Source organism: Schistocerca gregaria, chromosome 4 (genome assembly GCF_023897955.1).
Source record: "Schistocerca gregaria isolate iqSchGreg1 chromosome 4, iqSchGreg1.2, whole genome shotgun sequence".
Taxonomy (NCBI): domain Eukaryota; kingdom Metazoa; phylum Arthropoda; class Insecta; order Orthoptera; family Acrididae; genus Schistocerca; species Schistocerca gregaria.
Window position 1 is genome coordinate 483715998 of NC_064923.1, and position 24021 is coordinate 483740018.

Consider the following 24021-nt stretch of genomic DNA (forward strand, 5'->3'; position numbering starts at 1 on the left):
AAACATGAAAAAAACAGTAACCAACATTTTTAAGTCAATACAACAAGAGAATATTCTAAGAGCAAAACGTATTACAGTGAACTTCTTGATTAACAATAATGGGAATTTTTTACATGGATGAATACCTGAAATTAGAGAAAGGTAACCACTTACCTATAGAGCATCAACATGTGGAGCACAGAGACATGTAAAAGGGAACAGCATTCATATTAGCTTTTGTGATCTTGCTCTTTTTCTGGCAAAAGTACACACATTCACACACCATCGTGAGACTGATTATTGATGCTCAACTCACTGACACTCAACTCATCCAACCACCTTCCTACATATCAACTGCTCAGATGGCTCCATAAATATGTCTGTCCATATGAAGCACACCAACTACCAACAATCCTACTCCCAATCCTGCACCCCATGGGCCATCCCCCTGTGATGAGCCCAGGTGCAATGCAAGACCTGTCACACACATCCACTCACCACTTCCTACAACAGCCCAGTCACAGGCATTTCAGAAGGGTCATGTGTGAAGGCAAACATGTTTTAAATCAGATATTCTGCAATTGCTGTATAGTGGTCTTTCTGGGCTTGACAAGTAACAAATTATCTGCTTGCATGAATGGCCATTGGAAAACTGTGTCGAACTGCAAACTTGACCATCCAGTTGCTGAACATGTTGGACACCACAATACATATCACTTCAAGAGCTACTTCAGTATGCAGGCCATTTGGATCCTCCCTTCCAGCATGTTTCTCTGAGCTACACAAATAGGAATTGTCTCTTCAGCACATTCTTCATTCTTGTAATCCCTCTGGGCTAAACCCCCACTAATCTCCTCTCACAGCCTTGTCTTATCTTTTCCTTTTCTCTTCTGTCACTGTCCACATCACTCCTTCCCTGTCCAGACTCTGTACTGTTTCTCCCACCATTCTCGCTCCCCTCCTCCATTCTTTGTCCCCCTCTCCCCTTCCTATCATCATTCTTGCCCCCTCACTCCCATCCTCCTCTCCTTTGTCTCCCTTCTCTCTTGCTTCCCTTTATTCCTAATCATCTCCAGCTTCCTCTCATTGTTTCTTCTCACTTCTCCCTATACCCCCTCTTACTTTATATCTTTTTGCTATACAGTCTGTGCTGCTTTCATCTTCTTGTGTGGCCACTGCGTCATCTGTTTAAAGATCTGCCTGTTTCTCATTACTGTATACTGTCTTTGCTTCCTTCTCTATCCCCTCCTCACCTTCATCAGCTCATGCAACCGTTTTCAATAACTGTGTACCAGTAATCAGTCTCACCATGGTCACGGGATTGCATGTTTAGGTGTCCATGTATTGTGTGTGTGAATGTGTGTATTTTTAACAGAAAAAGAGCAAGACCTTGAAAGATAATGTGAATGCTATTTCCTGTTACGTGTCTCTGCCCTACAAGCATTGGTCCACTATAGGTAATGGAAATGCCTTGGGGCTAGAGCCTCCCATCAGGTAGACTGTTTGCCTGGTGCAAGTCTTTCAAGTTGATGCCACTTCGGCGATGTGCATGTCGATGGGGCTGAAATGATGATGATAAGGACAACACAACACCTAGTCCCCGAGTGGAGAAAATCTTCAACCCAGCCAGGAATCGAAACCGGGCCGTTAGGTATGACATTCTGTCGCACTGACCACTCAGCTATCAGGGGCTGATTCCAGGTGAATGGTTGTGTTTCCCTTACTGTAGGTATTGAACTTTTTGATTAGTTCATCTGTGGGTTGACTCGGATTTAATTTGTTATACATTTAGACCCCAGAGAATTTTACACAGTATTTCATTTAGTACTCGTCTGTTAATGCCAACTTCTTGTATCAGCAAATCATTTTGCTTGTTTGAAATAATGGAACATTTGCAAGTGTCATGTAAAATTTGTCTATATCTTCAAGTGTAACCAAATTTTTGCTTCTTACTCCCCATATCCACCCCCCCCCCCCCCCCAGATGTAATGGGGAAATGGTCCAGTGGATAGCCCACTGAAAACTGAACACAGATCAAGCATGAAAACAGGCCGAAGGTATAGTTAACTTTGAAGAAGAAGCCATGTAGAAAGAGTGAATACGCCAAGCTCAAGAAATGCAACATGGAGCAAATTGCTGGAACCACCGCATTGTGGTTGCGTGGCCATGGTGTCAGATTGCAGAGCGGGATATCTATGTTCAAATCTCCCACGTGTCCTTTTTTTTCACAAAGTTATGAACTGGTGGTCAAGTAATTGATGTGTTTGTTCTCATTATGTAGTCTTGGCAACTTCATACTATTCATAGCTTATAGAATATGATTCTTGTAGTAAGAAATGTGATGCAAAGTGAGAGCAGGCGAGATTCCACATAGATCTAATACAGAAATGATATGACAAAAAAATTTAAAAAAATTAAAAAATGCAAGAGTCATAACATGTGATACTTGTGGAGAACAAATAGGAGATATATATATCTGGAGGTCCCTTCCCTACACATTGCTGTTTCAGATGGACATTACACAATGACACGGACACAAATTTGAATACTGTAAACAGATACACCAATGACCAGACGGACAGTTCATAATTTTGTGAAAAACATTGGACACGAGAGAGATTTGAATCCAGACCGCCTCCTTCGCATTCCAATACCATGTCCACACAACAATGACGGTGTTACTATTCAAATCCATTAGTTATTGACGTCTTAAGCTTGGACCACTTACTGTTTTTGTTTTGCTTCTTTTTTCACAGTGCAATACACCTTCCTGTTTTTGTGCTTGATCTGTATTCAGTTTTTGGTGGATTATCCACTGGGCCAAAATACTAAACCTGATGGGGGGGCTTCGGGGGGTTCAGTGGGGAGATGGGGAGTTTTTCTTGTTAGTAATTTGTGGCAGCAGTATCCTCATTCAAAAACAATTGTTCCAAAATTTCTTTGTATATTTAGATGCTAAAAGACATATTTTTCAGAATTCTGGGGCACATATGATTGTTATTCACTACCTGTGTTGTAGTACATTCTCGGCTACAGTTGTATTTTCTGTTAACTGTAAAGTTTGGTAGCAGTCTTTTCTGAAAAATCTCCCGCCCCCCTTTTTTTGCAGTGTAAGTGCTTGCATGATAAGTGCAACATTTCCACCTTTTTTCACTCTTTGACCTACTTCTTCTAAGCTAGTGTATGAAATTTTATGATTGTGATACAAACTCAGCACTTACAGATTCAACAGCAACTTTGTAATATTGTCATATTGTGTTCCATTTGGTACTCACTTCAACAGTAGTGAATACTGGTCAACATTTGTCATACATTAGCAACACTTTTGCACTAGTCTACTAGTGAGCATACCCTTAAGAATAGTTCCAAGCACTAAGTTAATTTTGGCTGAATCATTTAGCCAGATTTTTCTGTCATTATTACACTGGTCCACATATTTTAACTTTTTATTTTTTACAGAAATGAAAGTAGCCACGCTTTATAGACTTGGATATATTAAACGTGAATATCAAGGTTAAAATTGTCTCCTAGCTCAGGGTTACAAGTGAATAAGATGTTTACATTTCACATTCACACTTATAGAACATTGTATGAGCTAGATGCGAAGGCATTGTGACAAGGTTTCCTCACCACTATTGAGTGAGGTGAACACTTTCAGTGCAACACTGCTTTACACCGTGTGTCATCTGTGCAAGATCCAATCATGTGAGTATTGTCGAATATAGAAACCAGGCATTATTTTAAAACCATTGTTTGTCACAGCTGTATGCTCTTGTACTGTATTGCTTCACTTGTTACTGGAATGAGTGTCGTGGCAGTTCACAGTGAACATATGTGAGCTTTGAAGTGTTGAAAATGAAGAATTGTGTCATTGTGCACTTTTACAAAAATGCCCCACACATGCGTTTACAAACATGATAGCTTTTGTGACATTTGTGCAGATGTTTTTTGCGGTTCAAGAAGGTCATCATTGACTAAAGCAGTGAAACAAGCATACAACTTGTATTTTGGGTGTCAAGTTGGAGACCAAGATAAACTGTGGGCTCCACATCTGTGATGCACTTCTGTTCATATACACCAAATGCTAGGATGCTTGATCAAAATTTTGGACGAAGTTTGGTGAGCCTGTTGTTTGGCGTGAACCCACAAATTGTGCATCAGATTGCAATTTTTGTGTGGTATTTCCTTGAAGAAAGGAGTCTGCACCAAGAGGAAGAGGAATACTCATTATCCTGACATCCTATTTGTCGTTCACCCTTGGCTCGTGTAAAGGATTACCTGTTCCTGTGCCCACAAATGTATCTTTATCAAGCAGTGATAGTGATTATGCTGAACTGACACATTCAGCCAGTGACACAGACCATACATTTACATCAACACCGTCATCTGGAGAACCACACAAAATAAGTTGTGAAAACAGTGATCTGATCACGGATTTAGATCTTCCAAAGCGCAAAGCCATATTCTTGGCCTCATGACTGCAGCAGTGGAATTTCCACGCTGACACAGTACATGTGTCTGTGTTTGAGGGGCATCAGAAAAAACTTGTGTGTCATTTAAGGACTGAAGGCCACATTATGTTCTGCAGTGACATCAGTGATTTGTTGGAAAATATGAATATTACAGGGTGTATACGTGAACATGGAAAAAGAATTCCTGGAATTTGCCTGGATCTCCCGGTTAAAAATACATTTTCTCTGGCGTGAAAATACACTTTTTCCGTGTTAAGTGACAATGTACTTTCTCTCGGAACTGTAAAACTTATCCTTTGAATGGACATGGTTTTATACAGCACCGTAGAATTTCCGCGAACTTTAGAAATGATTCTCAGGGGGAAAAAATACGTTTTAGAAAGATCTTTGATGTGCAGCAACATGTACGCTGCATATTTTCGTGTTACGAAAGTATAAACTCTAATTCCACCAACAGGAAAATCTAATGGTGTAACTTAATATACACAGTGTTGCTATAAGGAAAGCAAAGCTTTCACATATAAATTTGTCTCGAGGATTAATAAGCTACAAGACAAGCTAAGCTTTCACATATAATGTTGATCTGTTCAGCGCATGTTACACTTTAAGATACATCACACAAATACGACAGAAAAATTTTTAATGCTGACATAAATCTCTGATCTTCTGGGCTCAAAATTCTTCTAAATCGTTTGTCATCAAAGAGTTGATTTTTAAAAGAGAGCACACGCTCTGTGATTTAAGAAATTCCTCGTACATTCTCGCACATAGTTCATCTTGCGTAAAAGGCAAATTTACTTTGAAAATAATTCTTTTCCAACAACAATTCGCAATATTTATCCGCCACCTGTTAGAAATAGATTCATTTCAGCAGTTGCCAGAGAGCCCCATATAAGAAGCGTCACCGCACTTGCGCAGCTACGGTAACGTAGGAAGCCCGTAGTAGTAGTAGTAGTAGTAGTAGTAGTAGCAGTTTATTCATCCAGAGACAAAGTACATTGCATGGATTTCGTCAAAAAATACGTATGTTCGTACGTGTAAAACATTAAAAGATCTCACATTATGTCATAAAAGAAACAAGACATCAGACGATACTCCAAGAGCGTCGGAATTTCGTGAACCATAATAAAATGCATAGTTCGCCTTACATGCACATTCGTATGTCCAGATTCCCAATGACGTAGGCCTCGACCTGACATGAAGCTTTTCAGTGTGGTTTTCGGGACGTAAATTTTTTGGAGTACCAGTACTGTGTTATCTCATGTTTGGTTCTTTATTATGGCATAATGCCATACATGCTAGAAGATGAAAACGTGCACTTGAAATGAAGCGACAGTAAAAGCTAACCAATAGTGTGGAATTAAACAGTTCGTTCCAAATAAATAGAGCGCCTATGCAGGAAAGCTTACGAAAAGCTGAATTTCTTTAGCAGACTGAAATTGTTCTGCAAGACCATTAATGCTTGACTGTCAGCAAGGTGGAAATAAAATAAAATCGAAAACTAGTAACATATTTTAGCCTTCCGTAATTACGAGAATGCATTTTAATTCACTTGATAGCTCCCATTTCATAAAACATATATCTTCATGGAAATGTAAGACATGTTATTTTATCTTAAGGGTGCAGTGCAGTACCACGCTCCTCAAACAACATTCTTATACCGCACGTCACTGTATTTCGCTCTTTGGAACTCAAAAGTGTATATTTTGTAATGGATGTCATCAAACTATTTCAGGACAATGGAAATTAAAATTTCCTGTAGTGACTCTCCAGCTCCCAGTCGGCCGCTTTGACATGCTGCCCCTCCTTTTAGATTCTTTATTGCCTATTAGCCAATAACTTGCTCTTCTGTGTGACATAAAATTAAATATAGGATACATAAACCAGTAAAGACATGAGACAGGCAAGACAGTGCACATTTCTTCAATCCTTAGGTCCTAGTGATTTTTCTCTCTAATCTTGCGACAGCTTTGGGTGGCGTGCTTTCCTTTCAGCGAAAGAACAATCACCTTATAAAGTTCGTCAAACGTTTTTCTACATGAAAAATAGAAATGTCATTGTCGAATACCGGAAAAGCTGTTAATACAAATAGTACCCAAGACTGGTGTGGTTTCTCAATCTGATTCATCTACATCTTCATCTACATCCATACTCCGCAAGCCACCTGACGGTGTGTGGCGGAGGGTACCCAGAGTACCTCTATCGGTTCTCCCTTCTATTCCAGTCTCGTATTGTACTTGGAAAGAAGGATTGTCGGTATGCTTCTGTGTGGGGTCTAATCTCTCTGATTTTATCCTCATGGTCTCTTCGCGAGATATACGTAGGAGGGAGCAATATACTGCTTGACTCTTCAGTGAAGGTATGTTCTCGAAATTTTAACAAAAGCCTGTACCGAGCTACTGAGCGTCTCTCCTGCAGAGTCTTCCACTGGAGTTTATCTATTATCTCCGTAACGCTTTCGCCATTACTAAATGATCCTGTAACGAAGCGCACTGCTCTCCGTTGGATCTTCTCTATCTCTACTATCAACCCTATCTGGTGCGGATCCCACACTGCTGAGCAGTATTCAAGCAGTGGGCGAACAAGCGTACTTAACCTACTTCCTTTGTTGTCGGATTGCATTTCCTTAGGATTCTTCCAATGAATCTCAGTCTGGCATCTGCTTTACCGACGGTCAACTTTATATGATCATTCCATTTTAAATCACTCCTAATGCATACTCCCAGATAATTTATGGAATTAACTGCTTCCAGTTGCTGTCCTGCTATTTTGTAGCTAAATGATAAGGGACCTATCTTTCTATGTATTCGCATCACATTACACTTGTCTACATTGAGATTCAATTGCCATTCCGTGCACCATGCGTCAATTCGCTGTAGATCCTCCTGCATTTCAGTACAATTTTCCATTGTTGCAACCTCTCGATACACCACAGCATCATCTGCAAAAAGCCTCAGTGAACTTCCGATGTCATGCACCAGGTCATTTATGTATATTGTGAATAGCAACGGTCCTATGACACTCCCCTGCGGCACACCAGAAATCTCTCTTACTTCGGAAGACTTCTCTCCATTGAGAATGACATGCTGCGTTCTGTTATCTAGGAACTCCTCAATCCAATCACACAATTGATCTGATAGTCCGTATGCTCTTACTTTGTTCATTAAACGACTGGGGAACTGTGTCAAATGCCTTGCAGAAGTCAAGAAACACGGCATCTACCTGTGAACCCGTGTCTAAGGCCCTCTGAGTCTCGTGGAGGAATAGTGCGAGCTGGGTTTCACACGACCGTCTTTTTCGAAACCCATGCTGATTCCTACAGAGTAGATTTCTAGTCTCCAGAAAAGACATTATACTCGAACATAATACGTGTTCCAAAATTTTACAACTGATCGACGTTAGAGATATAGGTCTATAGTTCTGCACATCTGTTCGACGCCCCTTCTTGAAAACGGGGATGACCTGTGCCCTTTTCCAATCCTTTGGAACGCTTCGCTCTTCTAAGAGACCTACGGTACACCGCTGCAAGAAGGGGGGCAAGTCCTTCGCATACTCTGTGTATAATCGAACTGGTATTCCATCAGGACCAGCGGCCTTTCCTCTTTTGAGCGATTTTAATTGTTTCTCTATCCCTCTGTCGTCTACTTCGATATCTACCATTTTGTCAACTGTGCGACAATCTAGAGAAGGAAGCACAGTGCAGTCTTCCTCTGTGAAACAGCTTTCGAAGAAGACATTTAGTAATTCGGCCTTTAGTCTGTCATCCTCTGTTTCAGTACCATTTTGGTCACAGAGTGTCTGGACATTTTGTTTTGATCCACCTACCGCTTTGACATAGGACCAAAATTTCTTAGGATTTTCTGCCAAGTCAGTACATAGAACTTAACTTTCGAATTCATTGAAAGCCTGTCGCATAGCCCTCCTCACACTGCATTTCGCTTCGCGTAATTTTTGTTTGTCTGCAAGGCTTTGGCTATGTTTATGTTTGCTGTGAAGTTCCCTTTGCTTCCGCAGCAGTTTTCTAACTCGGTTGTTGTACCACGGTGGCTCTTTCCCATCTCTTACGATCTTGCTTGGCACATACTCATCTAACGTATATTGTACCATGGTTTTGAACTTGGTCCACTGATCGTCAACACTGTCTGTACTTAAGACAAAACTTTTGTGTTGAGCCACCAAGTACTCTGAAATCTGCTTTTTGTCACTTTTGCTAAACAGAAAAATCTTCCTACCTTTTTTAATAGTTCTATTTACGGCTGAAATCATCGATGCAGTAACCGCTTTATGATCGCTGATTCCCTGCTCTGCATTAACTGATTCAAATAGTTCGGGTCTATTTGTCACCAGAAGGTCTAATATGTTATCGCCACGAGTCGGTTTAACTGCTCAAGGTAGTTTTCAGATAAAGCACTTAAAAATATTTCACTGGATTCTTTGTCCCTGCCACCCGTTATGAACGTTTGAGTCTCCCAGTCTATATCCGGCAAATTAAAATCTCCACCCAGAACTATAACATGGTGGGGAAATCTACTCGAAATATTTTCCAAATTATTGTTCAGGTGCTGAGCCACAACAGCTGCTGAGCCCGGGGGCCTATAGACACATCCAATTACCATGTCTGAGCCTGCTTTAACAGCAACCTTCACCCAAATCATTTCACAATTCGAATCTCCGTCAATTTCCTTCGATACTATTGCACTTCTTATCGCTATAAACACGCCTCCCCCTTCACTGTCCAGCCTGTCTCTGCGGTATAAATTCCAATCTGAGTTTAGGATTTCATTACTGTTTATTACTCTTTACATGTGGTTTCAGCCAACTTTCTGTCCCTAGTACTATATGGGCATTGTGACCGTTTATTAATGAGAGCAGTTCTGGGACCTTTCTATAGATGCTCCTGCAGTTTACTATTAGCACATTAATATTGTTATTCTCTGTTGCATTTTGCCTACTCCTGCCTTGCCGCGTCTCAGGAGGCGTCTTGTCGGGCCTAGGGAGGGAATTCTCTAACCTAAAAAAACCCCATGTGCACTCCACACGTACTCCTCTACCCTCGTAGCAGCTTCCGGCGTGTAGTGCACGCCTGACCTATTCAGGGGGACCCTACATTACTCCATCCGATAGCGGAGGTCGAGAAATTTTCACCCCAGCTCTCCGCAGAATCGTCTGAGCCTCTGGTTTAAGCCTTCCACTCGGCTCCAAACCAGAGGACCACGATCGGTTCTGGGAACGATGTCTGTTTTGTCACTGTGTGCTGGATAATACAGAATAGGCCTTTCTAATATTGCTTCAATTGCAACACACCAAATAAACGAGACTGTTTTGGCAGTAATGATCATTTTAATAATACGACAGAATATAATTCACTTAGTACCAGTACGAAATACCTATTTGGCCTACTACAAGCAAAAGGTTTTACGTTAGGAAATAGTTTCACATTTCATTCATATGCTCCAGTTTCTCAGGCACGAGACCGAAAAGTAGTAGAACAAAATTTTTGTATAAATTTGTAATCGTCATATTCTTCCACAATTTGTGTGATGTACCCGTTTCTTCTTCTTCCTCGTTCTAAGAAAGTCTTGTCAAAGCTAATTCTGTAACTATTTCTACCACTGTCAAAACTCATTGTCCGGTTAACTTTATTAACCCTGCCACAATAACTGGTTTAGTTATCCAGCGATTATTCTCCGGTTAGGCGTTATTACGTGTTCGTACAATTCGTTTTCCGCGCTACTGAGAATGGAACGTAAGCGGCTGCTAGTCGGGGACTACAACTGGCCCTGTCTAGGATACCGATCTGTCAAATATTTTTGTCAAAATTTCACTTTTTTGGATACACCGAGAAGATAATTCGTAATCTTTCTTACCTGTTATTCCTGTTAGTGGTTTATTTCCACTCCGGTAGTCTGAATCTGTGGATTTCACTAGTAATTATAAAAACGCTGAACATTCGCAAACCAAATCCACCACATAAACAAGCAGCAGTTGGCATTCACCGGTTCAGCTTTATTCCGCTCAGCTCGCATAACCTCGTCCCGTGTTGTCTGCAGGAAAGTTTATTTCTAGATGTGATGAAGGTTACCCTGGCAGAGACATCATGTACACTATGCACGCATTCAACATATAATTCAACTTAGAATGTGCCCAAACACCAGCAGGGCTGCGTGTCAAAATCATATGAATAATCGATGGACCGACGTGCGCTGGATGCTAGGTGCTTAGTGAAACAAGTTTTTTTTTCCTCAAGAATGTGAATATACCCCCTGCCTCAGACATTGCCGCCCGGTTCAGATACCCCGGTTTGCCCCCATCCCCCCACTAGATCCAGGCCTGCTGTGCATGCATGAATCTGGCAGCTTGGGCGCCCCAGAAAAATTTTTCTGGGTACCATGTGTCTGGTTGCCGCTACTGCTCCTTACACAGCCAACGGTCACATTTCTGTAGCCAGAAGTGGGAGAAGGTATTACTCATACACGACTCAACTGCGCGTGTGCATGAGCCCGCTCGTAACTGATTAAATGAGGCAAATGTAAACAGTTGTGACGTCAAGCTCATCGGAGACACGTCGTTGTTATAAAGCATTGCATAGTCTTCCGAAAGCCTTTGGCACATTTTGCTGTTGGCAGACGCTTGTACGAGCACTGTGTTATTTTATATGGTGCATTTCCTTTGCAATTTAAGTTTTATTTTCGTTTTTTTCTCTCATTCATGTTTTAATGCTGCAGTATTATTCTGAAGTAGCAGGATATAGTAATATTCTTTGTTAGAGTATCGGCTCTTACCAGTCAAAATTACAAAAATTTAACTGAAAACTAAAACAATGAAAAATTCCCGAAATTCTAAAATATTCCCGGGTTTTTCCCGGTCTTCTTCCGGGTGAAAAAATTCCCAGGTTTTTCCCGGATCTCCCGGTTGTCCCGGGTCGTATACACCCTGTATTACATACAAAGAACATGAGTATGAATCTTACACAGTGGTAATGACAGGACACCCATATCTGTGTCAAATGCTGCCTTAGTTAAAGAAAGTTACACCATGTTGAAATCAATTGTAAACTGTCTTAATTTTGGCTGATATGTGGATTCCAAAGTCACTTTGATGCAGTTGTCTTTGCAGTGAGGTTACACTAAGTATTGCTGCTACCTGTGTAAGTGGGAAAAAACACTATACATAGAGGGAATGTCCTCCGTGAATGGCTCTGGTGCCTGAGCCAAAAGATATTGCCACAGAACCGCCAGTGAATGCAAACAAAATGGTTCCCCTACCACTGCACATTAAGTTGGGACTCTTGACAGCATGTGTTAAGACAGTACACAGGAATAATGCAGCATTTCAGTTTTTGTGTATGAAGTTTCCACAACTCAGCACAGGTAAGATTGCAAAGGGGTACCGATTGGTCCACAGATACACTAGCTTTGGGGGACACAGATTTCGAGCCCATTCTAACCCCTCATCAGCTGCATGTATAGTATCTTTTTGTGTGTGTGTGTAATGTGATAACACTCTTCTTAGGAAAAAGGAGAGCTGAAAATTATGGGGATCTTATGGATGAAATCATTCATGCTTATAGGCTAATTGGCTGGAACATGATCTTGAAGATGCACTTGCTTTATCCCCACCTCAAAGTGTTATCAGAGAACTGTGGTGGATTTAGTGATGAGCTCGGTGAGTGGTTCCAACAGGACATTTCTCTCACTGCTATGTTGGCCGACTGCTGCTGAATGCCACAGAGAGATGCTCCAGACACCTCCCACAAGAGGAAGACAAAGAAATGGTGCAAATAAATTAGGTTACTTCAGTTAATGTATATATCCTATTGATTACAGTAGCAGTTTATGTGAAACATAAGCCCCAATTGACTTGTAACCCTGAGCTGGGAGACAGTTGTAGTTGTGATATTTGTAATCAATACATCGAAATCTATAAAGACCATTTACTTTATTTTCTGTGTAAAATCCACAGTGTACCTGTTTTATTTATGTAAATCACCTCCTTGCATATAACATATGCTGAAATTAAAAAAAAAGTATTACTTAGAATTTGGATAAACACCTTGCATATAACAGATGCTGAAATTAAAAAAGTATTACTTAGTATTTGGATAAACACTGAATTAGTAAGAATACAGCCCTACTGTGATTCCCATTCTCAGGTGCTGGATGAGTTAGTTGCTGTTCATGAGCAGCTGGAAATCACTCTGACTAGTATTAAGCAATTGGAAGCTTCTTAAAATGGGTGTGTTGGGTGAAACGTCAAGAGTCATGTAGTAGAGATATCAAATTTACCACAAGTATAGGAAAAAAATACAGCTATATTTTATTAGCTGTTGGACTGAGTACTTCATCTGTCATAGAGAAAACAAAATACACACACATTCGCACATGGGAAAAACATGTACATGTGGCCCTGTGTGTTTTGTCTGCATCTGACAAAGGACTTGGTCTGGCATTATTTTTTTCTCTGGAGCCATGCAATGATTTTATCTCTACAGCTATCACCTACGGCAGTTCTTTTTGTCTACAAAACCATTTAATTGTAAATACACCTCGTCACTAAAGATGATGATGTTCCTTGCAAAACTGTTGTCTTCCCATCATCATCTCAGAAACCATTCAACAAAATGTTGACTTTTCTCATGATTGGTTTCTTTCAGCTGATGCATTTACTGGATACTGTAAATGTGATAATGGAGAGCATATCGGATAATTCACCACTGAAAGATATCTTACCCTCAATTCTTGGAACCAGCAAAGAACCAACTTCACTTGACTGACAGCCACACTCTCACAAACAACTGAAATGAATTGTACAGAATGAGGGCACCCAGAACTCTAAATGTTCACTGTTGAATTTGTTTCACTAAAATTTGCAATAGGGCTGAGAAATGTTGATTCATTTGGCAGTTCACTACACCCTAGAATCACATGAAGACATCCCACCGTTGCTGCATAACTTTCTCCATTCTGTTAAAATGTTTTCAGTATTAGGACATGCTGCACAATAATAAATTGCCCCACATTTAAACACACAATGAAGAAATCTGAAAAATTCAGATTGAAGCAACAAGCTAAATGTTTACAGAAACTTAAATAATTCACATCAATGTGTCAACTGATGGACAAAAATATGCTACAAAATTGAAAACCGATACTCTTTTTAAGGATCATTCACTATCTTTTCCAGTGAATACGTCTTCTCTGTAGGAAGCGCAGTACCCATCACCTCTCGTGTACTTGACTGTGAGTGAAGTGTCAGTGGTAGATCTAGGAGTTCTGCAGAGGAGAGGCAGGAGTTAGGGAGAACCTAAGGTATTGCACCCATTCCCCCAATCAACAAGTTTTAGTTCCAGTTTTCCATTGCAGTTGACACCGAACCAGTGAGACATACTTCAACTGCTGGGAAGCCTGCTGTGACCAGTGTCAGGGGAGGCAAGTACAAAAGGGTAGTTCTAAGACACATTGAATAATGAAGCCCCTCAGTGGAATGGCGGAAAAGGAGGGAAGAATCATCTTGTGCATTCTGTGTGGATGCTTAAAGGCTCAATTTAGCATCACTACACGTCAGAGTCTGCTCTACAGCTGCCTGATTGTGTGCGAGATGCACGCAAGGTTTCCTTTAGCTTTAGTGACTCTCCCTCCAATACAGATAACAATAGCTGCAGGAGACCCCAAACTATTTGTGTAAGACCTAAAGGAATGACCCCACAAATGAAAAGGTTAAAATCCTTGAGATCAGCTGCCAGAGCACATGCCACAAAGTCCCAGAGTTTGAAGCAGTCTTAAAAAGCAGTGGACCTCATCAACGTAGAAATGTCTAAAACCAAAACTTGAAAATAGTTACATTTTATGTACAAATATAAGTCTATATAAAAAGGATAGGCTAATGGGAAATGGACTGACGTATTTGTCTCAGTAATAAAGAAACTCAAATCGTTCATGATAAAATTTGATCTGCATGTGAGATTGTTTGGGCAAGGATCACTATCAAGGATGGGCATAACCTTGTAGCTGGGTCATCAACTTTAGAAAAAACCTCAGTTCGCTAGTATGAATGTTCCCCAGACATTCTATCATTGTTACAGGACACTAATCATCCAACGACTGACTGTGAATGTTACACTTCTGTAAGTGGTATGCAGGACAAGAAAAGCCTGCAAAACATTACTAAATATCTTCTCTGACTGGGAAAGTTACACTTCTGTAAGTGGTGTGCAGGACAAGAACAGCCTGCAAAACATTACTAAATACCTTCTCTGAAAACTACCTAGAACAGACAGTTTGGAAATCTACTCGGGACAGAAATTCACTGCCTAGAAAGAAAAGATGCAACACCTTCAAGGACAAGTTCATTTTGCTGACACTCGCATCAGTACAAAGTTTATCTCCTGACCAAAAACGTTCTGGTGGAAGTGCAGGCATCTATTCTTGCATGCAAATGATCATCGAGATCCAATAAACCTGCAATAGCCTGATCTAAGTATCTTGCACCTTTTGTTGTAGTTCAGCAAATGGTTCTTGCAGGCCCTTGAGAATGAGTTAGTTCCCACTTCATCATGCCCCATATGTATTCAATTGGCAAGACATTGGTAATCTTGTTGGCCATGACAGTTGTTGTTTACCATGAAGAGCACACAGTATTTCAGCAGCCATATGTGGATGAGCACTGTCATGCTGAAAAAGCGCATCACCTCCCTGCCAAATAAATGAGAATAGCGTAGGGATAACAGCCTGTACAATGTAGCAGGCACTAGTAACTTTGCCCTGCAGAAACATGACGCATCCGCATCTCCCCCCCCCCCCCCCCCCCCCCCCCCCCCCTTCCGCCCCACGAAGCCTGGACGGGACTCGAAAGCACTCTGGAACGACTGTGGAGACAGCTCCCCAGGTCAATACCATACACATCAATCTTGACATGCGTTTATATTATTCGTACATCCAGAACCTGGTCTATAGGTGTGGGAAGGTTCCACAGACCACTGCTGAAAAAGTGACACACCGGTGACATGCTGTATCCATTAAGTGCAGCAGTCTGTCAATATGTCCATGCAGCTTACTGTAGGCCGGCAGTGCGACCCCATTCAAATGGCTGAAGCTGTTCAACAGTAGTGGGGCATGGTTATACTTTAGAATGAATGTTGCAAACAGTGTTCACCTCTAAACTCAGCACAGTTACTGACTGCGGAATCAAGACAGAGGGGGCTCAGACAAGTCTGCCGAGTGCTGTCCGATTGGTGATGGCCAGGACATATGAATCACTACAACCCCTCAGATGGACCTATTATACCCTGCTACCACTGAACACAGTTGTTGAGGATGTTGCATTTTTTTTCCAACCTTGTATTAGACCTAATGGCAACAAATATACTGAACTCTTTGAAGGCATCTTATTGAAATTGGCATCACTGGCCGTGATACAGTTGTAGCAATTATGGTCACTAAAAGAGCAGCTAAGATGTGTCTGAAGATTTATGTGTTCAATAATCTCCATAGAAAGGCAGGTGTGTTATATCACAAAGAGAAACTCAAAACATTAACCTCTTGGCAGGAGCATGAAAACGAACTGTGACTCAAGTTTAAAAGAATATTTAACCATGTACTGGACATATATGTACCTAGTAGAATATTTCATGAAGGAGGAACTCTCTATGGTATATGGCCAATGAAAAGAAACTTCTAAAGAAACAGTGACTTCTGTATAATGGGTGTAGACAAAACATAACACTATGGACACAGAGATGTTGAGTGAAATGCATTTGACTGTAATGAGGGCAATGAGTGAAGCATTCAATAACTGCTGTGGCAGAATCTTAGGGAAGATCTATCACAAAACCTGAAGAAATTCAGGTCGTATATAAAGGCTGCCAGTGGCAGCAAAGTTAGTGTCAAGAAACTCATGGATGACGCAAAAACTCTGAGGGTATCAAAGCAAAGGCAGAAATCCTGAGTTCCATCTGCAAATGTCCCTTTACTAAAGAACATACAGAAGTACCACCCCAGTTTAACTCTCCACCACTGCAATGGTGATTGATGCGATAGTGCAGTTTCTCTTAACTGAGAAACGGCAAAAATTAAACAAGACTCCAGGACCTTATGGAATCCCTGTCAGAATCTATACAAAAATGGCAGCTGTCCTGAATCTCACTTCAATTGTAACATACTGTACATCTGTTGAACAAAAGACTGTGCTCAATGATTATAACAAAGCATAGGTCACACCTCTCTGAGTTGGCTAGCAGAAGTGATCAACAAAACTACCATCCCACCTAACTGATGTCCATTTATTGTAGACTCCTGGAATATATCCTGATCTCAAATTCAGTAAGTATCTCAAACAAAATGCCAACCAGCACTGATTCTGAAATCATCAATATTGCAAAACCCAGAAGAAAATATTGATAGCAACCTCAGGTTTTTTGCGGACTACGCAGTTATCTGTAATGAAGTACTGTCTGAAGAAACCTGCAGTCAAATTTTGATACGATTGCAATGTTGTGTGAGGACTGGCAGTTTGCTTTAAATGTTCAGAAATACAAAATTGTGCACTTCACAAACCGCAGAAAAGAAATATCGTGTGACTACAACATTAGTGAATCACAGTTGGGATCAACAGACTCATACAAATACCTAGGTGTAACACTTTGTAGGGATATGAAATGGAACATAGGTAAGGCAAGTGACAGACTTTGGTTCATGGGCAGGATACTGGGTACAAAGTCTACATGCTAGAGCATCCCATTTTAAAATGTAATTGAAGTGTGTGGGACACATGGCAAATAGGATTAACAAGGGAGATTGAATGTATTTTTTTACTATGGAATTTGACCAATTGTAGACTGCTTCGAACCAAAGACAATGACACAATTTTTTCTTCCCAGAACCTCTTCATGCTTTTACTGATGACCAGCTTTTGTTCATCCAACATAACCCTCCTAGATTGTGAATTTTGTTGGCGGACAGAAAGTTTTGCAGCATTGATCAGTAGCCTGAAATAATCCCTGTCCTGTTTGATGTCTTCTGCGGCGTTGAGTTTTCTCAAGTCCCTTCTTGTCTCTTCCAGCAATACCGTGATTTTATTAAAATTTGGAAATGAAGTAATAAATTTTCTTCATTAGCATTTTGTCATCCATTCTGTAAATACATTATGTAAATATGACCATAAAATTTGAATCGGCTCTTTCTTATTGTGTCTGTGATAGTTCCTATGTTCCTGTATAGGCCTCCATTTGTCCTCTGTGACCAGTCATAATTTTGTTTTTTTGTGGCCCTAAAATTTTTCAGAGTATTTTCCTTTCTTTCTTTTCTAGTTCTTCTTGTTCATACCTTTTATTCAGTGTTAGGCATTCAGATCAGTAAAGTGCTTATGGTTTAATTACTGTTGGATAATGTTTCATTTTTACCTGGAATGATACTGATCTTTTATTATATTGGTTTAGGATGAGTTTGTATGCTAATTCCATTGTCTTTTGATCTTTCTTTACTTGTGGTGTTATCAAAGGCATTTGATTGTATCATCCATTCTCCCATATACTTAATCTTATCAACTCTTTTTATGTTTCCGTGTTCTGTTTCCATATATTTTTCTCTGTTGTGTTTATTTTCAGTGTATTCCATTTTCTCATATTTTTGATATTTCTAATATAGTTTTAGCTACAATTTCATGTAGTGTTTCTGTGTTTCTATAATTCTCTTTGTATCTGTCTTGTCTTTAGGAATTACTACAATATCATCAACAAAAGTGAGGCAGTTCATTTCAAACCTTTCTCTTCCTTATCCTGGATGGATTTTTTCAATGTTTTTCTCTCACATTTATTTAACTCACTCTTTCATGACCTTGTGTAAGACCAGATTGAAGAGAATGGGTGACAGCCCATTGCCCTGATGAACTCCTGTGTTAATTCTGAAATTTAAGTTTTGAAGTTGTGCCTATGAAAGTGTGTTCAGTCATTGTCTGGTGGTTTTGTCAATACCTGCTTTTTCCAGTGCTAGGAATACAGTCTGTGTCTCTACAGAATTGTAACCTTTTTTGAAATTAATGAATGTAACAACTGTGTTAAGGTTCCACATTGTTCTGATCTTGAGGATAGTTTTCAAGTTAAAACTTTGCTCTCGGCATGATCTACTTTTTCTGAACTTTGCTTAGTATTCGGCAGTTGTGTGTTCTGCCTGATCTTCTGTCTTAGTCAGTAGACCTTTGGACATAATTTTGTAGGTGACTGGAAGCAGAGATATGCCTCAGTAATTATTAGTGTCCATCCTGTCACCCTTCTTATGCAGTGGATGAATTATGGCAATGGATTGTTTCTAGTCATCCAGTATTCTTCCTTCCTCCAAGCTGCCTGATTCCCTCCCAGTTCACACATCTCAGCTAATATCCTGTCTCAAACTGGCACTCAGTTGTTTTTCTGCTAACCAGTGTATTGTTCAGTTTGATGCAATGACTGTGGTTCTGAAAGTAGGTTTCCCTTTTGAGGCTGTCTGAAAATTAGTTGTGTTGAAGTATTGTGCTAGTAACTCACAGCTGTCTTTGTTGTGGGCAATCAGTTTGCCTGTTGAGTCTTTGAAGTGTAGGCTCATTGGCTTGTATCTTGGTATATCTTTTTTTGAAAACTCTATAGAAGTCGTTAGTGTTTTTCCCATTTCTTATGCCATTCACTATATCTTCTTCTGCTTGGTTGTTCTAGTCCTTGTACCATTTTTGTCATTGCTTCTTTGATTTCATCCCAGTTCCCCATCTTCTTTGTGTGAGACTTTTTAAGAAATTCATTCTTGTTGTCTGACAGAAATTTTGTTTCAATTCCATGGGCTTTTTAATTTTGCGGTTTGGTTTTTTAGGCTGAAATTTGGCTTTGATTTCTGTTAAACAGTGGTCCATTTCTGTGCCTAGTTATCTTTTGACCTGTATGTTCATGAATTCTCTATGTTTTGTTTGGTTATTGGCACACGATCCAGTTGATATGGGCCTAAGTGTGTACTAGGATAAGATCAGGTCTTCTATCTCCCTGGCAATTTTCTGGAAAAGGTTGACATTAATTTTAAATCAAATTCTCTTCAGAAGTTGATGAGCCTTTAACCATTCTTATTGTCACATTTCTGTGAAGGAAACTTTCCTACTATTCCCTTGTATATCTCTTCTCTGCCAATCCCTACACTGAAGTCTCCCATGAGTAATTTTATGTGGTGCTTTTGTATTTTTGATGTCTCATTTTTTAGTGTTTCCCAAAATTGGTCAGCTTTTTCTGGATTTTTTACTCTATTGTCATTTTTGATAGATGCATGTGCATTTAAGATGATATAGCCCTTGTTTACTAATCTAAATGAGAGAAATGATTCCAGAATGAAATTTTCATTCTGCAGCAGAGTGTTCGCTGATATGAAACTTCCTGGCAGATTAAAACGGTGTGCCCGACCAAGACCTTTTGCACGCAAGTGCTCTACCAACTAAACTACCGAAGCCCGACTCACGCCCGGTCCTCACAGCTTTACTTCTGCCAGTATCTCGTCTCCTACCTTCCAAATTTTACAGAAGCTCTACTGCGAACCTTGCAGAACTAACACTCCTGAAAGAAAGGATACTGTGGAGACATGGCTTAGCCACAGCTCTGATGGGGACGCAAATTTTTTATGAATTCTATTAGATTCCTTTTGACCATGAAAGCTGTTTTCTTTAGAAATCCTGTTGCCCTCTGATTGAAATGCATTCTAATCACTGTATCTGGTTTTGTGAAGTGCTAGTATGAGTATGTTGCATCTGTTTAACACATTCAGCAATTGTTAAAGTTTCCGAAGGCTTTAGTGCAATGTTGATGTTTAATGTTTCTAGCAGAGGTTTTTTCGTAGGTATGTGAGAAGTTTTAGGAAGCTCTGACTCTTCCTTACATGATGTTCTAGGCTTTTCAGAATCCAATGGCCTTGTTGAATCACTGTTTCCGGTGATGAAGGATTGTTTACCTCCTGGAGTACTTTTCTGTTCAGTGTTTACCATCATGTCTTGGTTGAAAGTAAATTAGCAGGGGTCTTAGCTCCTTTGCTGGATGTTACATCTGTGATCAAATTATCAGATGGTTCTTAACACAGACCATGAGGCCCCTTGTTGCAAGTTATAAGCGACATGGATTTTTGTTATGCTTGGTGGGCTGCCTCTTCAGCTAAATCCACCATATTGAGGTCCACCCTCTCCACCTTTAGTACCATAAGATGAATGCTTAAACTGTTTACTGTGGACCAGCTGTAGGCATGTTTAGCAATCATTCGAGTGGTGTATATAGTAAAGTTAGTTTGAACTCTGGATCAGTATGTCCATGTCATCACCAAATAGCTTTTGAACTCTTAAAGTCACCATAAGATCATTTTTGTAGGCCAAGAACAAGATTGGACTCAATACTGATCCTCATATGACTATCTGTTTCATTCTCTTTGTTCCCCCATTCTGAGATTAATTTCATTCCTGTACATATCTGTCAATATGATTCTGTGCTTACTGTTGTGAAGATAGGACTCCGTTCATGGAAAAGGGAAATCACTAATGCCATGTTGTTTTAGTTTACCATGTAGAATTGTGTGGTGTACTGTATCAAAGGCTTTGGCAAGATGACAAAGTATACAAATAAGTTAATTTTTTGGTTAAACTTGGCCAGGTCTTGCATACCTTTCATGCAGGGGATGACAACTGAAAGCCTAGATGAGAGACCGTTAACAAATTCTGTTTTGATAAAATAGCCAGTATTCTATAACTGGCCACTTTCTCAAAAACTTTTGTAAATACTGGAAGGAGTGAATTGAGTTTGTAACTTGAAATGCTTTGTTTACCTCAGTTTTAAATTATCCTTAGGTCACTGTAGTATATTTCAGTCTGTCATTAAATATTCTGTCATTGATTGATACTAAGTAACTTACGGATAGTTTTGTCAAGCTGGTAGTCTCCCAAAGGGGAAGTATTTTTGAAATATTTCAAACGATGGGAAAATACAGAATGGAAAGTAACAATACCATGAAAGGACAGTTGCTACTGACCATGTAGCAGAAATGCTGAGTCATAGATAGACACAACAAATAAGACTAGAAAGTGAACTTTCAGTCAACAGAGCCTACAGCAAAAGAAGACAACAAACACACACACTCACACAAATGTAACTCACAAGCACATGAGCACAGTCTCTGGCCGCTGAGCCAGATCCTGTATAGAATGGTGTGGTGTGCTCTATCAAAGGCTTTGGTAATCTCACAAAGTATACAAATAGTTTTTTTTTTTTTTTTTTTTTTTTTTTTTTTTTTTTTTTTTTAACTTTGCCATGTCTTGAATACGTTCCTCTGCAGGGGATCTCTCCTGAGCCCAGATCTGGGATCAGTGGCCAGAGACTGTGGTCATGCAGTGTGAGTTGCATTTGTGTGTGTGTGTGTGTGTGTGTGTGTGTGTGTGTGTGTGTGTGTATTTTCAATGAAGCCCTTGTTGGCTGAAAGCTCACTTTCTGACAGCATTTTTGTTGTGTCTATATGCGACTCAGCATCTCTGCTACGTGGTGAGTATCAACTACCCTTTCATAATGTTGAAACTAATATTTCTTGGTGGTGCATTGCAGCATCTACCACAGTAAATCTATTCCATCTGCATTTGCTTGATTATCAGTGAGTGCAATGTTTTGTTATTCATTTATTTAATGTATCTGTAAAGCTACTGCATACAGCAGATAGTGGACAGATATTACTGCTATGAACATTTCTTACACTAAAACACAATTATATTCCAACTAGAAGTAACGTTACGTAATATTCTATTACTGAATATGTTTTACAAATATAGCATAAAACAGCATTACAATTTTGTTTCTCTAGATGTTCACAGAGCAGAAGCAGTGCTCAACCATAATATGGACCTTGCTGAGGTAGCTCTTGTGCCTCAACAATACAGATAGCTGTACCAACAGAGGGGTATCTGTGGAGAGGCTAGACTAGCCTGTGGTTCATGAACCGGGGCAGCAGCCTTTTCAGTAGTTGTAGGGGCAACAGTGTGGATGACAGATCTATCCTTATAACATCAGCCAACATGGTCTTGGTGTGCTGGAACTGTGAACAGCTAGAAACAAGGAGAACCTAAGGTCTCTTTTCCCTGAGGGCATGTAACTCTACTGTATCCAGGTGGGTGAAATGTTGTGAAGTAAAATAGTCTCCCAGTCAGATCTCCATTCAGGGGTTATTTAGGAGGATGTCATCATCAAGAAAAACAAACTGGCACTCTACAAGTGAGTGTGGACTCTTAAAACCCTTAATTATGTTGGTAGGTTAGAGAATTTAACAAGGAAAATGGATTGATTTGAAGTTAAAAATAGTGGAAATTAATAAGAGGTGGTGGTAAGTAGAATACAAATTCTGGTAAGATTAGTACAGAGTTATCAATACAAAATCAAATAAGGATAAGCAGAAGTAGTCCTAATAATGAATAAGAAAATAAAAATGTGAGTAAGTAACTATAAATAATACAGTGAATGCATTATTGTAGCCAAGACTGACACAAAGGCAAAACTGACCACAATGGCACAAGTTTACATGGCAAGTACCTTCACAGATTATGAAGATATTGAGGAATATACAATGGCATACAGGAAATCATTCAGATAGTTAAGGGAGATGAAAATTTAAATGTGATGTGTGACTGGAACTATATAGTTGTAAAATGAAGAGAAGAAAAAAATAGCATGAGAACATGGACTGGGGAAAAGGAAGGAAAGAGAAAATAATCAAGGCCAATGATTTGTTTCATTATTTTAGGAGAGTGTGTAGTGCTTGTGTTCTGATTTGTAATAACAGACCAGATAACTGTGCAATATTGATGGTAATTGAGATTCAGGTCTTGACTACAGTTCGCGCTCTGACTTAAAAAAGCTCTCTCTTCCTAGCAAAAGGTATTTTATAACTGCCAGTCTTTTGCTGCTTTATAACAAACCATCTCACCAAAGAATGAAGCAAGAAATCATAATATGTGATTCCAATGATTCCAAGTGCTTCACTGAAACTCTCAAACATCTGGTAAATATATATACTTTTAATAGCATATATGTTATCTGTTAAGTGCTTTTATTGTACCACACAATGTATTAATGGCGAATTAATATTGTTTTCCTTTATTTGTTATCCCAATGGTACATTTTACTCCACTGGCACACAAAGCAGTTAGTCTTACAAACATGGTATACTAGTCCATTGTACTTGAAGGAACCAAAGAATAAAGTTTCAATAAACCTTACGTACTAGTAAAATGTTCTTCAGGAACACTGAAAAAATCATAAACTGTCCAGCGTCTTCTATAATTGTGCTTTCACATACTACCAATGAAAAATATACATAATTATATGGTAATAATTTCATAATGTTACCATGGTGAAAATTAATCTTGCATTTCTCATGAAACAGTTTATTTTAAAAATAAATTAATTAATTAAAATAAAATAAATAAATAAATAAATAAAAACTATTTCACCCCATTTCCCATTGCCATTTTGGTGTATATTTCCTCTCGACTTCACAATCAGCAAAACAGTCATTCCATGAAAACTTAAGGTTTTGTTCTGTCAGTAACA

The 24021-nt window shown here is 39.5% G+C and overlaps 1 protein-coding gene across 4 annotated transcripts in view; it reads right to left on the minus strand.

Moving 5' to 3' along the window:
- Nucleotides 1–24021, minus strand: part of LOC126267060 (cadherin-23-like) — a 458700-nt gene that overhangs the window by 64284 nt on the left and 370395 nt on the right. The gene's annotated exons all lie outside the window — the stretch shown is intronic.